Raw genomic sequence first — 22540 nt, forward strand, 5'->3', positions numbered from 1 at the left:
GATGGTAGCGATGGTAAATCAGTGTTTATTCAGCCCCGCCCTGCTCAGCCTCGGGTTTTCTCAGCGGATGTTTCGGCTGCCTTGCTCTCTTTGCCATCCTGAGGTTCGGTGGTCTGGGCGGTAGTTGATGTTGCATCTGTAGCGCCGCTGGTGGGGCTCCTGGTTCTCTTTGCCTTCACCCTGGTCCTCTTTGTCTTCCTCGCCTTCCCTCACCAGTCTGGGACGTGGGGGACTCCTTGGTCTGAAGCCTCTGTAGTAGTTCTGTTTGCTCTGGTCTGGACCACCCTGGTTGTCACTACCTTCAGTTCCTTCTGTCATTTCCTTTCGTGGTGCGCTGGTATATGGGGGGCGGCTGCCATATCGTCGGCGGACAAAGTACGGTGGATAGCGCCACCTGCCAGGGAACAAAGTTCTGCGTTGCTGTGGCTGTGTGACCCCCTCAGGACCAATTTCCTGGCTCTCTCTCTTCTTCCGCCCCTCGCTCTGGTAGTTATCCTGGTAGTTGCGTAGGGGTCTCCTCCGGCGTGGGTACCGCCTGTAGCAGTTCCGGTCAGCGGCGTATTTGCTGCCCTGGACTGGGACCCCCCCTGGGCCGGTGACATTGGCCGCCTCGGCACCCTTCTCCCCTTCAACGACATCAAACTCCACAGTCTCACCGTCCCCAACACTGCGGAGGTATTTTCTTGGGTTGTTTTTCTTTATGGCAGTCTGGTGTACAAAAACGTCTTCTTTTGTGTCATTCCTGTTGATGAAACCGTAGCCATTGCGTACGTTGAACCACTTCACTGTCCCCAGGACCTTTGTTGGAATGTGTGTGAGTGTGTCTGTGTGGGTGTGCATGACCTTGGTTGGAGCCTCCTTCAGGGCTGCAGCCGCACCTTCATTTGGAGCTCCGCCCGCTTCACCAGTCAGGCTGTTTGGGATTGTTCATGATGGGTGTGTTCTCCTCTGTGTCCACGTCTCTCGCCATAGGGAACGCCATGTCCTCTGCTCCATCCTCTTTCTTCATTGGGACATTCTCGTAACCAATGTCCGCTTTGGCCACAGTTGAAGCACACATCCGATTGTTCCTCGCTTCGTGGTCTCCACTGCCCTCTCCATCTTTTGGTGCAATCTCGTGCCCAGTGTCCCCTTTGGTTACACCTGAAGCACACATCCGGTCCGCGATATGAAGTGGAGTTGGCAGCAGCATGCTGCAACAGAGCTAGTTGTGCCCTGTGGGTTGAATCTTTGTTTTTGTTGTCTTCTTTGATCCTCGCTTCCGCCTGTCTGGCCTGGGCGTGGCGCGCATGGCGCAGAACTTCAGCGAGACGCACTGAAGCATCTGCCCACATGATGCAGGAAGTCTTTGTTGCTTCACTGAGGGGGGGGAGAAGGCCATCAATGAAGGTATTTTTCAGGAGCGCTTCGTACGGTGTCATACCTTGTCCAGGGTAATCATGGGGGCGAGCAAGGCCGCTGTGGTCATCAAACACAACTTGGAGTCGAATCAAAAAATCTTCTGCTGACTCCAAAGGCTGCTGAGCACACGTGCTGATTTTAGAAAGGTCACAGGCAGTAGGAAAGTTGCCAGCGATCGCGGTCACAAGTCCTTCAGCCCAACATCTGTAGTCTGCATCTCCCCACACTGCACCAATGTCTTTTTTATCAGCAGTTGCCCAACCAGGGGTGCAGGGCTGATGATGGGTAGTGAAATGTTCACGTAGCTGACCATACTGCGCAGGGGTCATGTGCCTTAGCAGGACTCGGGCCATTTCGGTGGATGTCGGTGTGAATTCTCTGATGAAATCGCTCACGGCTCTGGACAGGGCCGCACCCCCTTGATCTGCATTTGGGAGATGCTTGGAAGAGTTCAGAAGGTCTTCCGTTGTCCATGGTCTGTAAACAAATGTAGGCCCCCCTGTCCCAGCGACCTGAATCATGGGCAGAGTTGCAGTTGAGGGTCCTGATGGTTCAGAAGATGTGGTGGCAGACCGGGTCTTGGGTGGAGAATATGGGGCGGCTGCTCTGGTGGTTGTTTTTTTCTCTGAAGTTGAAGCAGTGACGCCATCATGCTGTGGTGGTTTCTGCTGTTCTTGTAACGGTTTCTCCAGCGGGAGTTGCTGCTGTTCCAGTGGGGGTTGCTGTTGGGGGTAGGGCGGAGGGATGGAGTCCAAACTCAGGTCGACCCGTGCGCCCTGTAATGACGGATACAACGAGGCAGAGATTTTTCAGAGATTTTTTTTTTGGTATCAAGGTTCAGCGTGGTCTCCCCTTTTGTTTTCTTTCCCACAGTCAGCGCAGTCAGAGCGTTCTGGGTGTTTTGCTTGTCTCTTCGGTCGCTCTCTGCTTCCCATATTTTAAAACAGTCTTCCATTATAAGCATTTTCCGAATTACTTTACTTTTACTTGACTGCAGTATTTTTTGCCTGCTACCCTCTAGCCCCTCCTTCAGCTTTTTTAGCTGAGTTTGACTAAGAGACCCACCCGCAGGAAAACCGTAATTTTCATGCCAGTCCACCAGATGATTACACACATCATCACCATATTTCTGTTTCATCTGTATCATTAACTTAGTTTCGGGACTAATAGGAGTGTCACTTTTCCTGCTTTTATTTCCCATTTTTTACGCACACAGCTTTCTCGAGTTTGCTCGGGGAATTCACAGCCCAACGAAAACAACTGCTCTTGCTTAGAGAGCTCACAGATAACTAATGGCTCACAATTCTTCCCGTTTCACGTTTTCCCTTTGTGCTCTTGCCTTATTACTCACACTGATTGAAATATTACTTAATGATTGAATGATTTTTTTTTTTTTTTAACCTCTATTATCCCACACTGGATCTCCAAGATCCTTTACTCAGAGGACTAACCTCTATTAAACAAAATAAAAAGTGACACTCGCTTAGTTGGATCAACTCAGTTGACTACAGAATAAAGCAAATATGCAATTCCCCTTATCAATTTGATTTTGGATTTATTAATCTTCAAAATTCTGCAGTTTTCATTAAATGTTTGAGAGGTGGAATATTTTAGCTCACCGTGTTCGCGTCCCCAGGCGACAGAAAAGAGAAAAATCCTGGCGGAATCGGCCAAGGACACTGACCGCAGTCCCAGGCACTCCGAAACTCTAAGACGAGGTTTTGGAGATGGATCTTGGTGACCCAGGGTGACCAGCCACTCCGGTCATGTCCTGGCGGATTCACGCGGATCCTGTTCGTGACGCCAATTGTGGTGGAAATTCTGCCGTCTGGGGAGCTGCAATAAAGGAAGTCAACTGAATTGATTATCCAAGTTTATTTTACCGCGCACGGGGGGACCCACAAGAGAACATCCCCCCCGCTTGATTACAGTTCACAAGCATTTATACATCTGGGGTGTACAAGGTCGAAAAGCAAGCTCGCACCACTTTGGACAGTGGCGCCCATCAACGTCACAGAACCTTTCTTTTATCAGTTTATGTCTAGTTTTTGCGTCAAACTTTTCCATCAACAAGGTCAGACCTAAGATACACAGTTGTCTTCTTACTGTTCCATGACCAAAGGTGAAACACGTGGAGAGTATGGCCTACTAAATTTCGTGGAGTGTCTGGGCCTACTAAATTTTCCTTCCACAGCAACCCATGACTCTACAAACATCAGACACTAGATCTAACCTCTATGAAGAGGTAAGGACTTTTTTGATCAAACACAAAGGCCAGATCTGTGCAAACTTAGAGTTGAGCACGGCGTGGTGCAAGAAATGTTGGATGTGGCATTTACAGGCATAGAACCCACAGATGTCTTGACAGAGAGAGAGTGCCGTGAGGTCTGGAAAAACACATCATCCACCTTCCTATAGAACAAACGCAGAGGTGTGGCTGTGGGATATCTGCCAACCAGGTTTCTCCTTTATAGGTGGGAGCTTACCACTTTTCGATGTCTGTAGCTTTAAATGCTAATGAGGAGGAGAAAGGCAGGATTATTACTAAAAAAACACATTTGTGCTAATTTTTACATCCAATCAGCGAGCAACTGCAATGCTTTGCACGTTTGGAAGCCATGACGTTTCATGATGGTGGAGATGTTTTAGGGGAGGGACGGGAAATTCGCTGGGCAGGAAAAGCATGAGAAATTGGAGCATGCCTTTCCCCTTATGATGTCATAAGGAGACAAATTCCAGATCCGACTATCTGAGCTGCTACTCTCTGAACAGTGAAGCAGAATGACCAAAACACTCTTTACACCTATTGCCATTTCTAACCACTGCGGGACCATAGACAGGCTTGGGAAACTCGTATTAATGTTAAATAATTCTCACAAACTCACATTTTCATATTAGGGGACATATAATGAAAGAAATAAAGTTTAAAATTGGTTCTTTATTTTATGTTTTCTTTCTTTTGAAATGTTTTCTGTGGTTTTGCAAATTAGAAATGAGTGATTAATGTGATTAAGAGATGTCCTTTGAAACCCAATAGACAACAATTTTAAAAATAGGAAATTGGTACTTATTCTTTTGAGCAGCTGAATTAACTCCCTAAATTATTTTCTTAATTTTCATTGAAGCTCCACAGCAGAACCAGCAGTTTAATCTAATGCTACTAAGAGTTTTTACAGTCCCAATCCATATTAAGGTTATGTTTGTAAAACTGACACTCTTCAGACCTGGATTGACCATCTCTGTCCATGTGGCCCCAGAGTTATAAGCGTGAGTGAGTGTGAGGCTGCCTTACCTGACCACGTTAAAGTCTCATCCGTCCTTTCTTCTGCTGGTGTGGCAACTAAAATATTATAGAATATATTTAAGCAAGCAGTTTAGAATCCCGTCTATAAGCTACCCAATATTTAATCAGCTTTTCCACAAAATGTTTCTATTTTCGTCAAATATTTGAATGAATGTGAATTCACCACAGTTACAAACCCATGGTTTCCTTTTAAACATTAATTAAATATTCTTTACATTTTTATCTAGTATTTTAATAATAGACAATGTGTATATTAGTGTTTATGATGCTGGTTATAATCTTGCTTTTGGTGCATCTGCAGACAATATTTCTGCATTTGATGTTCTCTTGTCTTGTTTTTTCGTTCTGCAATCCTTAACAAGGATTTTGATCCAAACTTTTTGAGTTAACTTTATCTTAAGATGTGCATGAAAAAAAAATGATTATAATTTTTGTATAGTCTGATGCTGCAGTCAGAAATGTCAGATTATGAAGAACCAGAGTAAATCTGATCTCACCTGTTCCTGAATCATTTTTGGTTTCACAAGTTCTAAAATAAAAAATAAAAAAAATTTAAAACATCGACATGGTGCCTGAAAATGTTTAAAAAATGTCCTTACATGAATATTCATGCAGATAATAGTCTTTAATAATAATCAAATAAGATGCACTGATAATGCATTTTAGAATAAAAGCTGTGAATCCTACAGAACGCATTCTGTAGTCAATATATTACATTATCAAGCTTAATATCTTATATTAAACAAAAAATATTACCATATACATGTAATATTTTTATACTGTCATCTATTGATACAATATATTTTATTGTATTCTAAATACATTCCACATTTCATGGACTCACTTTTCACTTCCAGGATACACAAATCCTCTTGCACACTCCCCTTCTTCAGCAGTGACACTCTGACAGTCCACAGGTTCACTTTTTGTATGGATTTCTTTTTGTCCAACCTTTAAAAAAAAATACATTTCATGGACATTTTAAATGTTAGAAGGGGTCCGTATCAACCCCATATACACAGTTAAATTAACTCCGCACAGTGTTTATATATCAGTGTGAAATGACAGTGACTCCACCCCTTCCCAACATGGACCTCACCGGCTGTTCTCTTTTGAGAAAAGTTGATGTATATAAAGTTGGTTGTTGCTGGTACTTTTTGAAGTTTACTTGAGAGTCGGTATGAACCAGCTGGAGACCTTATTTAAGTGAAGCCTCTTGTGTATGTGACTATTTGTTAATACCACAATACAGTAGGATATACAGCGAGGGCTCCAAATATGGACCATATAAAAAAAAAAAAAGAACCACCTAAAAGTAAAAAGCCTGCGAGGTGCATGTTGGTCCGAGTGTTTTTCATGACGGCAGGTAAGGGGCGACTCTTGCTCCCCATCTGGGCTCTTGGGTTCATATTAATAAATAAAGTGATAGTCATTGTGATGCACAGCACATGGTGACACAATGAAACACGTTCTCTGTATTTAACCATCACCCTTGGGGAGCAGTGGGCACCATGATAGGGGAGCAGTGTGTGGGGAAGACGCTTTGCTCAGTGCCACCTTGGCCACTTCCTTAACCGCTAGGCCACCATTGCCCAAGATGAGGCTAATATGGACCACCCATATAGGCTTGTTACTTGGGAAGGGGCGGAGTCACAGTCTTTTAACACTAATTAGTTGACTTTGGTTTGGATTATTTGAACACTGTGCAGTTTTAATTTAACTGTGGCAAATTTTCTGTACTATAAACCCACATATGTTGTATTTATAGAACTTTTTTAGGGCCTGAGTACAGCCAACAACATTTACATGTTATGTCCTACATTTATATTTACAGCATTTACCAGACGCCCTTATCCAGAGTGATGTACAATCAGTAGTTACAGGGACAGAGTCCCCCTGGAGACACTCAGGGTTAAGTGTCTTGCTCAGGGACACAATGTTCACTCTGAACAAAGCTCTTTGTATGGTGATATGTTGTTGTCAGACATGTTTTCCCTGCTATGTTTTCATTATATAATGAAAAGGAGTTTTACCTGTTGAGGATCAGCTTTCAGATCAGGACAGAGAGAGATTTTAAGTTTTTCACTGTTGAGGAGAACGATTTCATGCTCTTTAATTTCCAAAACTCTTTCTTGAACTTTCAGCAATAGAGGAAAAAGGAAATGTGTAATTTAGTGAAAATATAGATCAATACATGTAACCTTGCTCTACACATATATTAGCACCTTTTCCTAACTTTCTTTTTCAGGAAAGAGATCTTGTAGATGTTCTCTGCTACTTTTTCTACATCCCCACAGTCTCCACCTCCAGACTTCCTTTTTATTTGAAAGTATGTCTTGATTTTCTTTTTATCACTGTCACTCAGATCCTTAGCAGTGAAGAACACATCGTGCTCCATGGTCGACCTCTTTGTAATGAAGGAAAAATTCTCTCCCCGTTCTAATTTGGTCTGAGCAATTTTACTTTCACTTCAGCTTTTTAAATATTTAGTCATGTCACCAGTGTGCTGCCGTAACATGGAGCTTATAATAAGTTATTATTATCGAAAATAAAACATCCAACAGAAGGAATTTTCATTGAATCATGGGTATACTTATTGTCTTTGTAACCATTCACTCAAATCACTGAACACATCAAACATTAATAAAGCAACACACAAGACACAGCAATATTGTATTTGAAGGATCTGCAGGATTAAGAATGAGTTTGGCTACAATATTATCAATATCTTTCTTATGATGAATATCCAGAAATGATTCCCACATAGCAAAATTGCAATTACACTCAGTCTGGATACTGCAAAGATCGACGCCCTCTGGTGGCCCAGATCTGGTTTGCCAGAAGAAGGTTATCGAGAAATGTCCCATCAAGAGGCTTCAAGTAGTGTATAGTTCAGGTTAATTCAAACGGAACCCAGAAACAATTGCCATTGATTTAACCTGCATTATTTAGGTTAAATCACTGTTTTCACTTTTTATATTAAAGATATGTGAGGGTTGTTATGTTCTGCCATTGTTTCATTACATTAAAAAGACAGTAAAAGTATTTTTCCATAAATTATACAAAGACTGGTAGCTACAGAATATATGGCCTAACATAGTTTTACTTTGATGTCACAGGCACTCCAAGTTGGTATTATTTTTAACTGCATCAAACCCTGGATTTCAACTGGATCAAACCATGTCTTATACAAACCGAGGAGGCATGGATAGTTTATTGGAACTGTTTAAAGCTCTCCTCAGTAAGTATAATGTTAAGATCCTTTTCCCATGCCACTTTAGTTCTCTCCCATAGGGTACTGGATCAAGGTACATCATATTGTGAAAGTGAAGTGAAGTGAAAGATAAAATAAAATAAGATGTCACGCTGGCTGGACATGGCGAGGAAGGAGGACGCATACACATGACGTCACAGGACGGGTTTCATACATAATACACAGGACAGTGGAAACATCACCACACAATCACCCGATGGCGAACAGACACAAACAGGATAGTTTTATACAATGATACACAGGTGATAACAATCAGGGAACATTACACAAGACCAACATGAAACTCCGCCCGAACACCAGACCCGGAGTGACCCCTGCCGAGAAACATGTATTCAATAAATTAAGTGAAAGTGTGTCAACAAAAAATATATATATTTTTTGAATGTGTCATTAAAAATTTTTATTTTTAAATTGTGAGCACAGACGTATGTTCAAATAATTAACCAACTTCATTAAAAATAAATTGTCTTGCTTGTTTACACTAAAATTCTAAGCGGTTAACTCTAATGAACTTCTTAAAGTTAAAAATACTGACACTGATCATTTGTTTCCTCACCCATTTCCCTGGCTCTGATTTCCCGCATTTTTTTGGTCACATCATCAGTAATGAATGATATTCGGTCTGCTAGTAACACACAGACCAGACAGTGAACTTTATCACCTAGACTGGGTTTTTGTTGAAGAATGGGTCTTCTTCTCTCAGTTGGGCTTTTTGGAACTAGAGGGAACAATGAGTAGATGGTTAATCATTTACGGCATTTTAATAAACACCCTATTCAGAGTGAAATACATTTTTACCCAAGTATTTTACTTCGATGTATTGGGAAAAGCCTGTTACTGAGAAAGAAATTTAAAAAACAATCTGCCTGAACTTAATGTAATTTGCGCAGGTTTGCGAGGCGTATTTCTGAGATGGCAGACAGCAGCGCCTCACTATGAAACAAGGCATCTCCTCTGAGTCCTAGAGCCAGTCAGTTAACAGCCAATCAAAAAAAAGAAAAGGCCTACACAACAGCCAATCAGAAAACAGCAGTATTGTATCTGGGCAAAACGCATCAAAACAACCAATGAAAAGGTATCTGGGAATTTTTCACGTTATTCTGCTACTCAAGATGAAAGAAATGCTGCTCTGCGCATCACTTCAAGCACAGATTAAGTCATCTTTTATTTTAATATTATGACAAATTCACAATTTGTTTGACACAAACGACAACTTGACTGCTGTTGTTCACTTTCTTAATTTGGACCTGAGCTGGCCCACCTCCCCTGCACTAATGAGGGTTCAGTGGGGTCGGTACACCCATTCACTCAGACTGTAACACAATATCGCACCCGGTTCACCAGGGATTTGTGTATAACTCGAAATCCCAACAAACCAAATCCTGCCTCCACGGAGAGACACGTATGCCACCCTCCTCTGGGGGGGCTCTTTCAGGGGCGGGTGGGTGGATTCGCAGGGGTCGCTGTGCCCAATAAGCGCTACTTAGGGAAGGGCTATTTCTGAGCACATGATGCGGCCTGCCAACATTCCTCCACTTTCATTCCACTGACAGTGGTTCATGTAGCACTGGACTGGCCACAGCATGTCCAAGGCAGCCAGCTGGGCACCGAGTGCAGTGCATCCGCAGGAATTGTTGCACACATTCAGGACTCCACAAGCATCAGCAAGGAGTCCAGTCGATTATGGACACTGATTGTGGTCCACAGTTTTGGCAGCCCTGGCAGTGTCATTTTTCCATAACCCTTCCCGCTCGTCTCCTGATCAGATAAGGGCTCCCATGGGTGTTTGTGTCAGATCTGGCCTCCCCTGTCTCCTTCAGTGTTCAGTACTAAAAGAGTGCAATATAAAAGATATTTAATATTCTTATTCAATATGAGATGGCCTCCTTCTTTAATAGGGGTTTGGAACTTGAGGAGGGGCCTAATGCTTTTATCAAAAAATATTATAAATATCTAATATCTAATATTATCTAGTGAAACATTTAGAATAATCTCTCTTATTTTCTCCACCAGTGATAGACAACAACAAGGGAAACAGTAATTTAAAAAACATTTAAAAATATATATTTTTGCTAGAGTAATCTGGGTATGTGTGGCACTTAGAGAAGGAGAATGAGTGTCCCCCATTTAGATTTTATGCTTATGTTTAATCATTTTATAAGCTCCAGTTAGTTTTATTTTGCCCTAATATGGCATATTATAGTTTCCACTAGCAGGGGGCGCTCGGTGCCCTATGCACCAGTGGCTGACGCTGCAGTAGAAAAAGTTTACTCATGGTTATGCAGAGTACAGACCACGCACCGAGAATCCCTATGAAGTTGATGAAAGAAATAAATCTGTTGCATGGCAAAGGAGTTGGCCGATCATTTTCTCAAGTGTGACATATGAATATGCAGATTAATGTATAAAAAGAATACAATAAACAAAAAATTTAACCATTTAAACCCACCAGTTAATCGAATTGGATACAATTCCACCACCTCCACTAATTGATTTTGGTAAAGCTGTCCAATAATTCATCTGACGAACTCTCGGAAAACCCCACGAATTCTGAGGCCATGTTGATCAATTTAATGTCGTAATGTCTACCCGATGACTGAAACATGTGAACAGCCCCCCATTTGTTTATGTCCTGGTCTAGGTCAGGAACGTGAACAATCAGAAAGAGGGAGGGAAATGCCACAAATGTTTTAACGAGGTCATTATAAAAAATCCCTAAAAAAATCAAAACAGAACAATTAAAGCCTTGACACAAGACAACAGCCTAGGGTGGTAGTAGCCTAGTGGGTAACACACTCGCCTATGAACCAGAAGACCCAGGTTCCAACCCCACATACTACAATTGTGTCCCTGGGCAAGACACTTAACCCTAAGTTGCTCCAGGGAGACTGTCCCTGTAACTACTGATTGTAAGTTGCTCTGGATAAGGGTGTCTGATAAATGCTGTAAATGTAAATGTAAAACAACAAAGTTGTCCTGCCAAGAAAGGCACCTGGTAGACTACTGTGAACAGAGCATCTGTCTGGTGTATTGCCTCCTTCTCCCTTTCCTCTCCTCTCTCCTCTCCTCTCTCCACTGGGTGTTTACACCACCCAGAGAGGAGCCTACAAAGCTTTTCCCCTCCCTGACATCGGCGCCTCTGATCACGTCTCTGTCATGCTAATGCCCTCTTACAGACCGCTGGTAAAAGTCAACAAACCGGTTCGTAAGCAGATAAAAGTGTGGCCAGAAGGGTCTTCAGAGGTGTTACAGGACTGCTTTAACACCACAGACTGGAATATGTTCAAACAGGCTGCCACTTACAACAACACCATTGACCTCCAGGAGTACACAGAGACTGTTATAGCCTACATTAACAAATGCACTGAGGATGTAACAGTCACCAAAACCATCACTGTCCGTGCCAACCAAAAGCCATGGATGACAGAGGAGGTCTACAGGCTGCTGAAAGCTCGGAACGCTGCCTTCAGAGTTGAAGATGAGGCGAGCCTGAAGACAGGCATGGCCAACCTTTCCCGTGGCATCAGGGAGGCTAAGCGAGAGTACTCCAGAGGAATTACAATTTCCCTCCACAGACCTGTGATAGCACCATCTCCCTGCTGAACGAGCTGAACACCTTTTTCGCTCGCTTTGAAGGGAAAAACAGCACCACAGCACAGAAGACCACACCCCCTCCTGGTGACCGGGTGTTGACTCTGTCCCCGGACAGTGTGAGGAGATCCCTCAGCAGGATCAACGCTCGCAAAGCCCCGGGCCCTGACAACATTCCTGGTCGTGTACTGAGGGACTGTGCAGTGGAACTCACTGATGTCTTCACAGACATCTTTAACATCTCACTCTCCCAGACTCGTCCCCACCTGCTTCAAAGATACCACAATCATTCCGGTGGCAAAAAAGTCATCTCCTTCCTGCTTTAATGACTACCGTCCAATTTCACTTACCCCCATCCTCATGAAGTGCTTTGAACGGCTAGTCATGAAGCACATTAAGTCTGCCCTTCCCCCCTCACTGGACCCCTTCCAGTTTGCATATCGGCCCAACCGCTCGACCGATGATGCCGTCTCCACTGCACTCCACTCAGCACTCACACATCTGGACAAAAAAGACTCATATGTCCGAATGCTGTTCATAGACTTCAGTTCAGCATTTAACACTATAATCCCACAACAGCTCACACAAAAACTGATCCAGCTGGGGCTCAACACCTCACTGTGTAACTGGCTGTTGGACCTCCTCACAGGAAGACCTCAAACAGTACAGGTTGGCAGTAGCACATCCAGCACCATCGTCCTTAACACGGGGGCTCCTCAGGGATGTGTGCTGAGCCCCCTTCTCTTCACTCTGCTGACCCATGACTGCACTCCGTCACACTGCTCCAACCTCTTCATCAAGTTTGCGGATGACACGACTGTGGTGGGACTCAGGTGGGATGAGTCTAACTACAGAAGCGAGGTGAGCCGCCTGGCCAAGTGGTGCGGAGACAACAATCTCTCCCTGAATGTGGAGAAGACGAAAGAGATTGTTGTTGACTTCAGGAGAGGAAACACTCAGCATGCTCCTCTGACCATCAACGGTGCATCTGTGGAGAGGGTGAGCAGCACCAAGTTCCTGGGTGTGCACATCACTGAGGATCTCTCCTGGACAAATAACACCACTGCACTGGCCAAGAAAGCACAGCAGCGTCTCTACTTCCTCCGCAAACTTAGAAGAGCAAGAGCACCAGCCCCCATCATGTACACATTCTACCGAGGAACCATCGAGAGCATCCTGTCTAGCTGCATCACTGTGTGGTTTGGAGCCTGCAATGCGTCCTCTCCAATGCATAGTCAGAGCAGCTGAGAGAATCATCGGTGTCCCTCTCCCCTCCCTCCAAGACATCTACAGCACACGCCTCAGCAAGAAAGCCCTCTGCATAGCAGCTGATCCCACCCACCCAATGCAAACCTTCTTCAGCCTGCTGCCATCAGGGAGGAGATTGGTTAACCTGTCTGACTGGTTATTGTTCTATTTTAGTTTCCATTTTGCAAAGTTACTATTGTTACACTTTTTTTCACTGTTTTGTCATGCACACATTTGCAACAAATAACCAGTTTAACTGTTTTTCATGTGACAGTTTCTTTCAACTGATGTTTTCTTAGTTGTTCATGTTTATTAGCAATTTTTGTGATCATTTGTTTCACCCTTCTTTGTAGTTGCCTTGGCTTCACATAATTTTAATGTGTGTCATCACAAATCAGTTATCCTGCATTCTCATTTTTGTTATTATTATAGCGCTTGTATTAACTGTATTTACTGTGATCATTATGAGAAAACACTAAAATTTTACACTGTAAAAATGTGAGTTTACTGTAAAAAGACAACGTCAACCAAAACACTGCATCTGCTCATGTTTAAAGGTATGAAAGATGAAAAGACAGATTAGAAAACTGTAATCAGTCTAAATTAAGCCTAAGAAGGCATAATTAACTTCTGGCGATCAGTACATGTTCTGCTCACAAAATTTTTCATAGAAATTAAGTCTAACCTGTTGTGTACCCCTATTGTTAGTGAATGTCTTGTGTGTTTGCTTTTTTTCTTCCTTGTTCCATATTTGGAATTCTGATCATATCAAATATCAGATGACAGCCTTGTTTTGTGGTTAGCCTGCCTGACTGGTTTATTGTTCTGTTTTATTTTCAATTTTGCAAGGTTACTCTTGTTACGCTCTGTTCACTGCTTTGTCACGCACACATTTGCAACAAATAACCAGTTTAACTGTTTTTTAAGTGACATTTTCTTTCAACTGAAATGTTCTCAGTAGTTCATGTTTATTGGCGATTTTTGTGCTAATTTGTTTCACCCTTCTTCGTTGTTGCCTTGGCTTCACATCATTTTAATGTATGTGAAGTCAGTTCTCCTGAATTCTCATCTTTGTGAATATTATAGTGTTTGTATTAGCTGTAATTACTTTGATCATTATGAAAAAAAAAAAACATTTTACACTGTAAAAATGTGAGTTTATTGTAAAAAGACAATATCTACCAAAACGCTGCATCCAATGATTTGGGCTGCTGCAGCCACAAGCTTTTCTTAGGAATAAGCAGGAATTGATAGTGAGATGGTGATTTTTTAAATGAAAACTTAATGCTTTGTTTTAATTTAAATGCTTAAAGTTAAATACACTAAATGCACTTTAATACTAATAACTGATTTGTGTTATTCAATTTAAGTCTATAAAAGCCACTTTATTTATTAGTTCAAGAAAGTAATCTTATGACATAAAAGATTTTATGTCAGGAACTAGAAAGATAAATGCCAGTCCAGGCTGCATATGTATAGAAATCTCCATGTTCCACTCATTTCCACCACCAAGTCATGTACTTGCTGCAGGGTTCTTAGTGTTTGACCTGCATTTGTGAGCCAAATTGGATGCAGAAAAGTTCTGCTGTCTGGCTGAACCAGTGAATATAAGAGGTGAGTTCAGTGAAGACTTTTTTGGTCTTTGTTGAGGAAGTCATTAGCAAGATGCACAGTTTTTAACAAAGCATCCAGGATGAGGACGTCTATCTCCGGAACAACATCCTTCTCCTCGTGGTAGTTCTTTACTGGGAAAATGTAGTTCATTGTGACTCCCAGTTTATTACTGCACTCCTGAATCTGCATACATGTGAAACACGCACAATATATGATTACACACTCCATTAATTTACTAGCAAATTCACAACATGCCACAAACATGTAAAAAATGTTTCAGACAATCAGACATCTCAAGCACCTTTTCCTTGATGGTCATGCTGTGGTAGATTTTGCTGAGATCTGATTTTACCACTGGGCAGGCGTAATCCACCTTTGTTACCATGACAGCCTGAGGAATACCTGATGTACATAGAAATTATATCAAATAAAGAGTAGGGATATATACTGTAGATACATATAGATATATATTCATATATAGATATACATATTCTGTCAGTGTTATGACACACCAGCACTGGCCAATCACCAGTGGTTACTTCACTTTACCTGTAAATATTCTCATTATCTAGTCTTGTTCAAAAACAAGACTAGAAATAAAGTTTTATTCTCACCCATTTTACTGGCTCGCTCTCTGATTTCCCTCATTTTTTTGGTCACATCATCTCTAATGAAAGAGATTTGGTCTGCTGGCAACACACAGACCAGACAGTGAACTTTATCACTCAGACTGGGGCTTCTGTTGTAATACAGGCCATTATCTCCCAGCGGGTGTTTTTGGAACTGGACGGAAAAAGAAAATGGTTAATTATAAAGATTATCAGAACCATTTGTATTTCTTGTTCAATATGTGTGTGTTTTTCTGTGTGTGTGTGTGTTAATCCAACCTCGTAATTGTCCTTTATGTGACCTTTCAAAATATTGATGATGTCATCAGGATGAACTCCTTTAGATTCTTCACCTTCCAGACCCATCACATCGTTGAAAACAAAGGGCAAAATTTCGGAATTTCCACTGACCTCAATCTTGTGTGTTGTGTGCTGAGAATGTAAGCATATTATTAAACCAAATTGTATTTTTAAGTTTTCAGAATGCTAACTATTGAAATACTTACATAATTCTAATATGCCAATACCAACCATATGGGGTCGAGTCAATGTAAAATGACACTAAATAGTCTTTATTTAAAATTAATATAATTAGTTTACTTGCAGATTAACTTTAAGGCAGTTTTGATGTGAGGTATATGGATTAGATTTAGTAAGAACAAGAGTGAAATCATTAAGATTTGATAAAGGCGGACCTTCAATATATTGTCTCAGGGAGACAAAGGAGACTTAAACTGATATTGATTTAGCAAATATTTCTATTGAACATTAATATTAAAACTAGTACACAGTGAAATTGTTAATTTAACACTGCACAGAGAGTATATAAGCCCAAATCAGAGTTAAAATTAACACTTTCGGTGTAAAGTCTGTAAAAGTGACACTAATTAGTGTTAACTGACTGTTACTCCTGCCCTTCTCAGGTAACACACCCATATGGGTGGTACACAGGTACCAGACAGGTGGTCCATATCGACCCCATCTTAATATGAACCCCAGAACCCAGACAGGGAGCAAGAGTCACCCCTGATTTACCCACTATTAATACCACAGTGGGATATATTCATATGGCCATAGTACTAATATATGCTCAAAAGAACTATCAATAATGAAAACCAAAGTAAGAATTATGAGGATGTAATATCAGTTCAAGTTCCAAAGACTAAACTGTTTAACAAAAAAACACAACTCTTTAATGAAAGAAAAGCCAGTGAGGTCCATGTTGGTCCGAGTCCGAGACGGGGGGTAAATCAGGGTAAATCCTGCTCCTCATATGGGTTCAAATTAAGGTGGGGCTGATATGGACAACCTATATGTTACCCGGGGAGGGGCGGAGTCAACTACATTTAAAATTAATGTCAGTTTTCCTAATAGAATTCTGATATAGATTGAGACAATATAAACTCTCAGCAGCATTAAATGAACTCCTGCTGGATCCTACAATGAGACATAAGAAATCGATCAGCCAGAGTAAACTCACTGGAATATGTTCCTGAAGCTCTACAAGCAAGAACTACAAAAAATACACCTTTAATATAAAAAGTTAGTCTTTCAAATTAAAATGGGGCTGATTTGGACCGCCTGTCTGGTACCTGTGTACCTCCCATATGGGCTTGTTACCAGGAAAGGGGCGGAGTCACTGTCATTTAACACTAATTAAACTTTATAAACTTTACACTGAAAGTGTTAAATTAAACACTGAATTTGCTGAGGATTATATCATTTAACACTGGTAATTTGCTGTGCAGCTTTTCCTTACCTTCGTAGTGAAACTTGTACCAGCACATACTGCATCAGCCAATGCCTCACTTGTTGGTTGCCCTTTGAAGATATTAGCAACAGAGGTAATGAAGCTGGACTTTCCTGATCCTGCAGGTCCATACAGAAGAATCCGGAGACGCTCCACTTCTGGTTTGAACTGACAGAGCTCAGCCTTCATTTTTTCTTTGGCATCAGTTCTAAAAGATGCAACCATATTGTACAAGTTATCAAAGTTATAAAAAGCTTCTATACTCACACATTCCTAATAGCTGCTGTTGCCCCTCTGGGATCACTCAACAAATACAAGACACACAAATGAAGGTAACACAAGTTACCAAATTATGTCACAATAAAGTCATCAGTGACATGCATGCCACAGGATGGTGCAAAGCCAGACTTAGCTTGAGACTTGGAGATGTAACGCCAGAAAAGGAACAGCTCAGAGCACAGAGCCCTTAACAACAAACATATACAGCAAAGTAAATTCTAATTTTATTTGTCACATACATAGTCATACACGGTATGATATGCAGTGAAATGCTTTTAGCAACTGCTACAGAAAGAGCACAGTAAAAACAGCAGAGATTTTGTGCAAAGAGTCCAGAGTGATTGAGAGTGAAAGTGCTGGAGTGTATTGGAGTTGTGGTTGCTCCTCCTCATTCTCTCTGTGTTAGACTTCAGGGAGCGAAAGCGCTTCCCTGATCGCAACAGAGAGAAGAGCCCATTGTTGGGGAGGCTGAGATCCTTCACTAGGTCTTCCTGGCCCTGGTACAGCACTGTTTGCTATAGATAGATTGAAGGTCAGGGAGCTTCGTACAGATGATGCGTTCGGCTGATCGAACCACCTTCTGTAGGGCTCGCCTGTCCTGCATGGTGCTGTTCCCAAACCAGGTTGAGATGTTTCCCGTCAGGATTCTCTCTATGGTGCAGGAGTAGAAGTTCCTGAGCACCTTGGAGGGCAATCTAAAGTCTCTCAGGCATGACCGGGCCTTTTTAACAATGTGTTGATCTGATAGGACCATGACAGGTCCTGCGTGATGTTAACACCGAGGTAACGGAAGCTATCCACTCTCTCCACTGGGCTCCTGCTGATGACAGGGGTCTGGTAGGTCCTCTCCTGCATTGTACTGAAGTCCACTATTAACTCCTTTGTCTTGCTGACGTTCAGGTGGAGATTGTTCCTCTGACACCAGTTCACCAGATTTCCAACCTCCTCCAGGTAGGCCGTCTCGTCTTTGTCAGAGATCAGGCCCACCACGACAGTGTCGTCAGCAAACTTGATGATGGTGGTGGAGTTAGTAGTGGCTGTACAGGCGTATGTGTACAGGAAGTACAGCAGGGGGCTCAGAACACAGCCCTGGGGGGCTCCAGTGCTGAGGGTGATGGAGGCTGAGACATGTCCACCCATCCTTACTGCCTATGGTCTCCCGGTTAGGAAGTTGGAGATCCACTGACAGAGAGATGAGCTGAGTCCCAGGTGCTCCAGCTTGGTGGTGAGTGTGGAAGGGGTTATCGTGTTCAATGAAAAGCATTTTAACATAATTTCCCTTCTGAGTGTCCAGGTGGGTGAGTGCTATATGGAGGAGATATGAGATGGCGTCGTCTGTGGATCGGTTGGGACGGTACGCAAACTGTAGTGGGTTGAGTGTATCTGGTAATGAAGAAATGATGAAGTCTCTGACCAGCCGTTCAAAGATCTTCATCACTACTGAGGTGAGGGCTACAGGGCGGTAGTCGTTGAGGGAGGCAGGATGGGTTTTCTTGGGGACCGGAACAATGATGGACTCCTTGAAGCATGTGGGGATCACCGACTGAGATAGAGAGAGGTTGAATATCTCTGTAAACACAGGTGCTAGCTGGTCCGCGCAGGCTCTGAGGATTCTCCCCGAGATGCTGTCTGGTCCTGCTGCCTTCCTGGTGTTCACTCTCTTGAAGGCTCTCCTCACGTCATGCTCGGTGATGACGAACACGTTCTCGGTGCTGGCAGTGTCCTCCCGTCTGCAGCTGTTGGAGCCGCTAGCCGTAGCATCACTAGCGTCTTTAGAACATATTTAGCTCTGTGACGTCCCGTGGCAGAGTGTGGGTGTGTTCTCTTTGTGTGTGTGTCTCTCTCTCTTTCTGTAATGTAATGTTGCAGGGAGGCTCCTCATCAGCCCATGATTGGACTCCTCCCACTTCCTGCCATGATTGGTGAGCTGTAATAGGGAAGAGGATTCAAAATGGCGGCTGCTTTGGGACAAGAGGAGGATGTGGTGTTGTTGGTGAAGTGAAAAGAGTGTTGGTGTGAAGCCAGAAGGAAGTGCTATGAATTTTAGGATTGTGACCAGAAGACAAGACTAACTTAGACTGCCCAGACCTGTTTTGTGTGTGTTTTGTTGTTTCAATGTCCTTGTTTGTAATAAACAATTAGCCTTAAGTGTTGTCGCGTCATTTTGGAGTTTCTGCTTCTATGTCCCATTTGTTATGTCCCTAAAAGTGAAGTGATTGTCACATGTGATACACAGCAGCACAGCACACGATGCACACAGTGAAATTTGTCCTCTGCATTTATTTACTTTACTTTACTTTACTTTATTTAGCAGACGCTTTTATCCAAAGCGACTTACAATAGGAAGACACCAGCAATTCTCGTTCGATTTCTATAGAATATCGAGTTTACAAACTAAGAGCCCTGATAAGGCTTAGACTTGTCATTGAAGAGCATGCTCGGGGATTGTTGGGTGCTAGACTAAGAAAAATTATAATGTATTTATACATTTTGTATTTGTTTATTCAATGTGTACGCATGTGCGTGTGTAAGTGTTAGATTTGTCTGTAATTTATCCCATCACCCTGAGTGAGCAGTGGGCAGCCATGACCGCCCCCACGGGGAGCAGTGTGTGGGGACGGTGCTTTGCTCAGTGACACCTCAGTGGCACCTCGGCAGATCGGGATTCGAACCAGCAACCTTCTGATTATGGGGCCGCTTCCTTAACCGCTAGGCCACCACTGCCCCTGACCCTTGTTACGGGGACGTAACAAACTCGTCTTCCAGATACACGTCGGCTGTTGGTGCTTTATAGTCCGTAATTATCCTTAGTCCCTGCCACAGGGTGCTAGTCACTCTGCTTTGCCTCCTTCACCGCTTTCCTGACGCTGTATGACGCAGCCTTGTATGGTTCCATGTCCCCGGAAGCGAGCCCCGCGTTATAGGTCGCGGTGCAAGATTTCAGAGCGTCGCGGATGGTTTTATCCACCCATGGCTTCTGATTGGGAAACGTTCTGACAGTCGTTTTCTGAACGGTGTCGTCCGTTAGTTTCCCAATGAAACTCCACAAACTCGCGTCCGTAAACTCGCTAATGCTACCAGAAGTGCTCTGAAACATGTCCCTGTCTGAGTCTTCCAGTGCGTCCTGAAAAGTGTCCAGTGTGACACCTCCCTCTGAAGCGGAACTTCCTGTTTAAGCCTTTGTTTGTATTTAGGCATGAGGAAGATGGTGGCGTGATCGGATTTACCAAACGGTGGACGAGATTGTGCCCTGTATTCGTCCTTTATGGTAGTGTAGTAATGGTCCAGTGTCCTTTCGCCCCTGGTGGGGCAGGTGATGTGTTGATGAAAATTCGGCGCTGCTCGTTTGAGGCTGGCATTATTAAAATCCCCTGCCACAATAAGCGCAGCGTCCCAGTGCTGTGTCTGGTGCTGTGTGAGCGCCTCCTGCAATTCGCATAAGGCAGTGTCCGTGTCCGCTTTCAGTGGGATGTAAGCGGCGCTAATGATGACCGATGTGAACTCCCGAAGAAGGTACAAAGGATGACATTTAATGGACAATAGTTCCAGGTTCAGTGAGCAGGAGTGAGTGAGGGGAACAATGCTGTTACACCAGCTGTTGTTTACCATCAGGCCCACGCTGCCTCCCTGTGTCTTCGCCGAGTCCCGTGTCCTGTCCATGCGGTAAACCAAGAAGAACAGCTGGGTTCAGCCATGTCTCGGTGAAGCAGAGGAGGTTGCAGTCCTGGATGTCTCTCTGGAACTGAGGTTATCGAGCTTGTTCTCCAGTGACTGGACGTTGGCGAGCAGGATGCTAGGCAGAGGTGTGTGGGGTGCACCGGCTCATATACCCTGGGGCCGCCGCTTTGCGTCGCGTCCTTTGTTCTTCCAGGATCTCACTCGGCCAGCTGGGATCTGGAGCAGTAATAGTCTACGAATTGTAAGTGAATTGTATAATAATAAAAGTGTCTCTTCTGTATTTGAAGCGCTCCATGGTGGTAGATTTGCCGGTGTAGGGTTAATGAAAAAAAGTTTAAAACACAAAAACAAACTAAACTCGGTCGGAGCAGTCGCGACAGCAGCCAACCTCATCAGCGCCATCTTGGAACAAGTAGTGTTATTAATTCTGGACCAAGGCTGAATTTTCAAAAGAGACTTCAGATACAGTTATAGTGGACATTTAAATGATCATCACCTCTGTGTTTGTGTGCTGTGCCTCTGTGTTTAGAAATAGCTCAATTCAGTAACTAACATTAAATTCAGTGACTCCGCCCCTTCCCAGGTAAAAAGCCCATATGGGTGGTACACAGGTACCAGACAGGTGGTCCATATCAAACCCACCTTAATTTGAACCCAAGAACCCCGATGGAGACCAAGAGTTGCCCCTGATTTACCCGCCATCATTTAAAATGCATAATAGTTATGTTGTTCTTTAATCTATGGAACATGATTCCATGAGTGTTCTTTTTTCTGCATGATTTCAATTAACAATGGGTAGAGTAAACCTTTATTATGCTCTCATAGACCGCAGTACAAATACAGGATAGAGCTCTGTACAGTTCTGCCTAAAAGGATTCAAGATAATAGTTAACTCACTTACTCAAGTTTTATGCTCCTCCACTCTTTCTCAAATTCTGCAAAACAAAGAAAGCCCAGATGATATGCATATGTCTAAAAAAGAATGAGATTTTTGTTTTTAAAAAATGATACATTTTATAGTGTCAAATAAAAAAAATATGTCTTCAGCACACCCTTATGCAATTCCAGGATCAATAGAAAACTGAAGTCTCTAAATCAACTAGCAATCTAATTATTGAATGTGAAAGTGAAGTTTACATTTACATTTACAGCATTTACCAGACGCCCTTATCCACAGCGACTTACAATCAGTAGTTACAGGGACAGTCCCCCCCTGCAGACACTCAGGGTTAAGTGTCCTGCTCAGGGACACGATGGTAGTAAGTGGGATTTGAACCTGGGTCTTCTGGTTCATAGGCGAGTGTGTTAGCCACTAGGCTACTACCACCCTAAGTGAAGTGATTGTCATTGTGAAACAATGCAGCACAGCACATGGTCACACAACAAAATGTGTCCTCTGTATTTAACCATCACCCTGAGTGAGCAGTGAGCAGCCATGATAGGCACCCGGGGAGCAGTGTGTGGGAACGGTGCTTTTCTCAGTGGCACCTTGGCGGCTCGGGATTCGAACCAGCAACCTTCTGATTACGGAGCCGCTTCCTTCACCGCACAGCACCACATCTATTGGCAGAGATGATAAACCAAATTCTCCATAAGAACACACTATAAAAATTGTAGAATAAACTTTTTTTTTTGATAATTACTGATTTAACATTCTCCCTTCTCTATGTGTAGTGGTGATATTGTAAAGTATCTGGTGTTGATTTGTTTAAACAGCTGGTACAGGTGACTTTCATTTCAAATGTATCAGAAGCAGTGGCGGAGTAAAATACCCCCAGCAAGATTTTTTACTA

The 22540-nt window shown here is 43.0% G+C and overlaps 1 protein-coding gene and 1 pseudogene across 5 annotated transcripts in view; both read right to left on the reverse strand.

Annotated features, from left to right (window-relative positions):
* LOC114792914 (tenascin-N-like) overlaps positions 1-22540 on the reverse strand; it is a 106557-nt gene that overhangs the window by 40085 nt on the left and 43932 nt on the right. The window lies entirely within an intron of this gene.
* Positions 26-855, reverse strand: LOC114793952 (nuclease-sensitive element-binding protein 1 pseudogene; annotated as a pseudogene).

Source organism: Denticeps clupeoides, chromosome 1 (assembly GCF_900700375.1).
Source record: "Denticeps clupeoides chromosome 1, fDenClu1.1, whole genome shotgun sequence".
NCBI classification, from domain to species: Eukaryota; Metazoa; Chordata; class Actinopteri; order Clupeiformes; family Denticipitidae; genus Denticeps; species Denticeps clupeoides.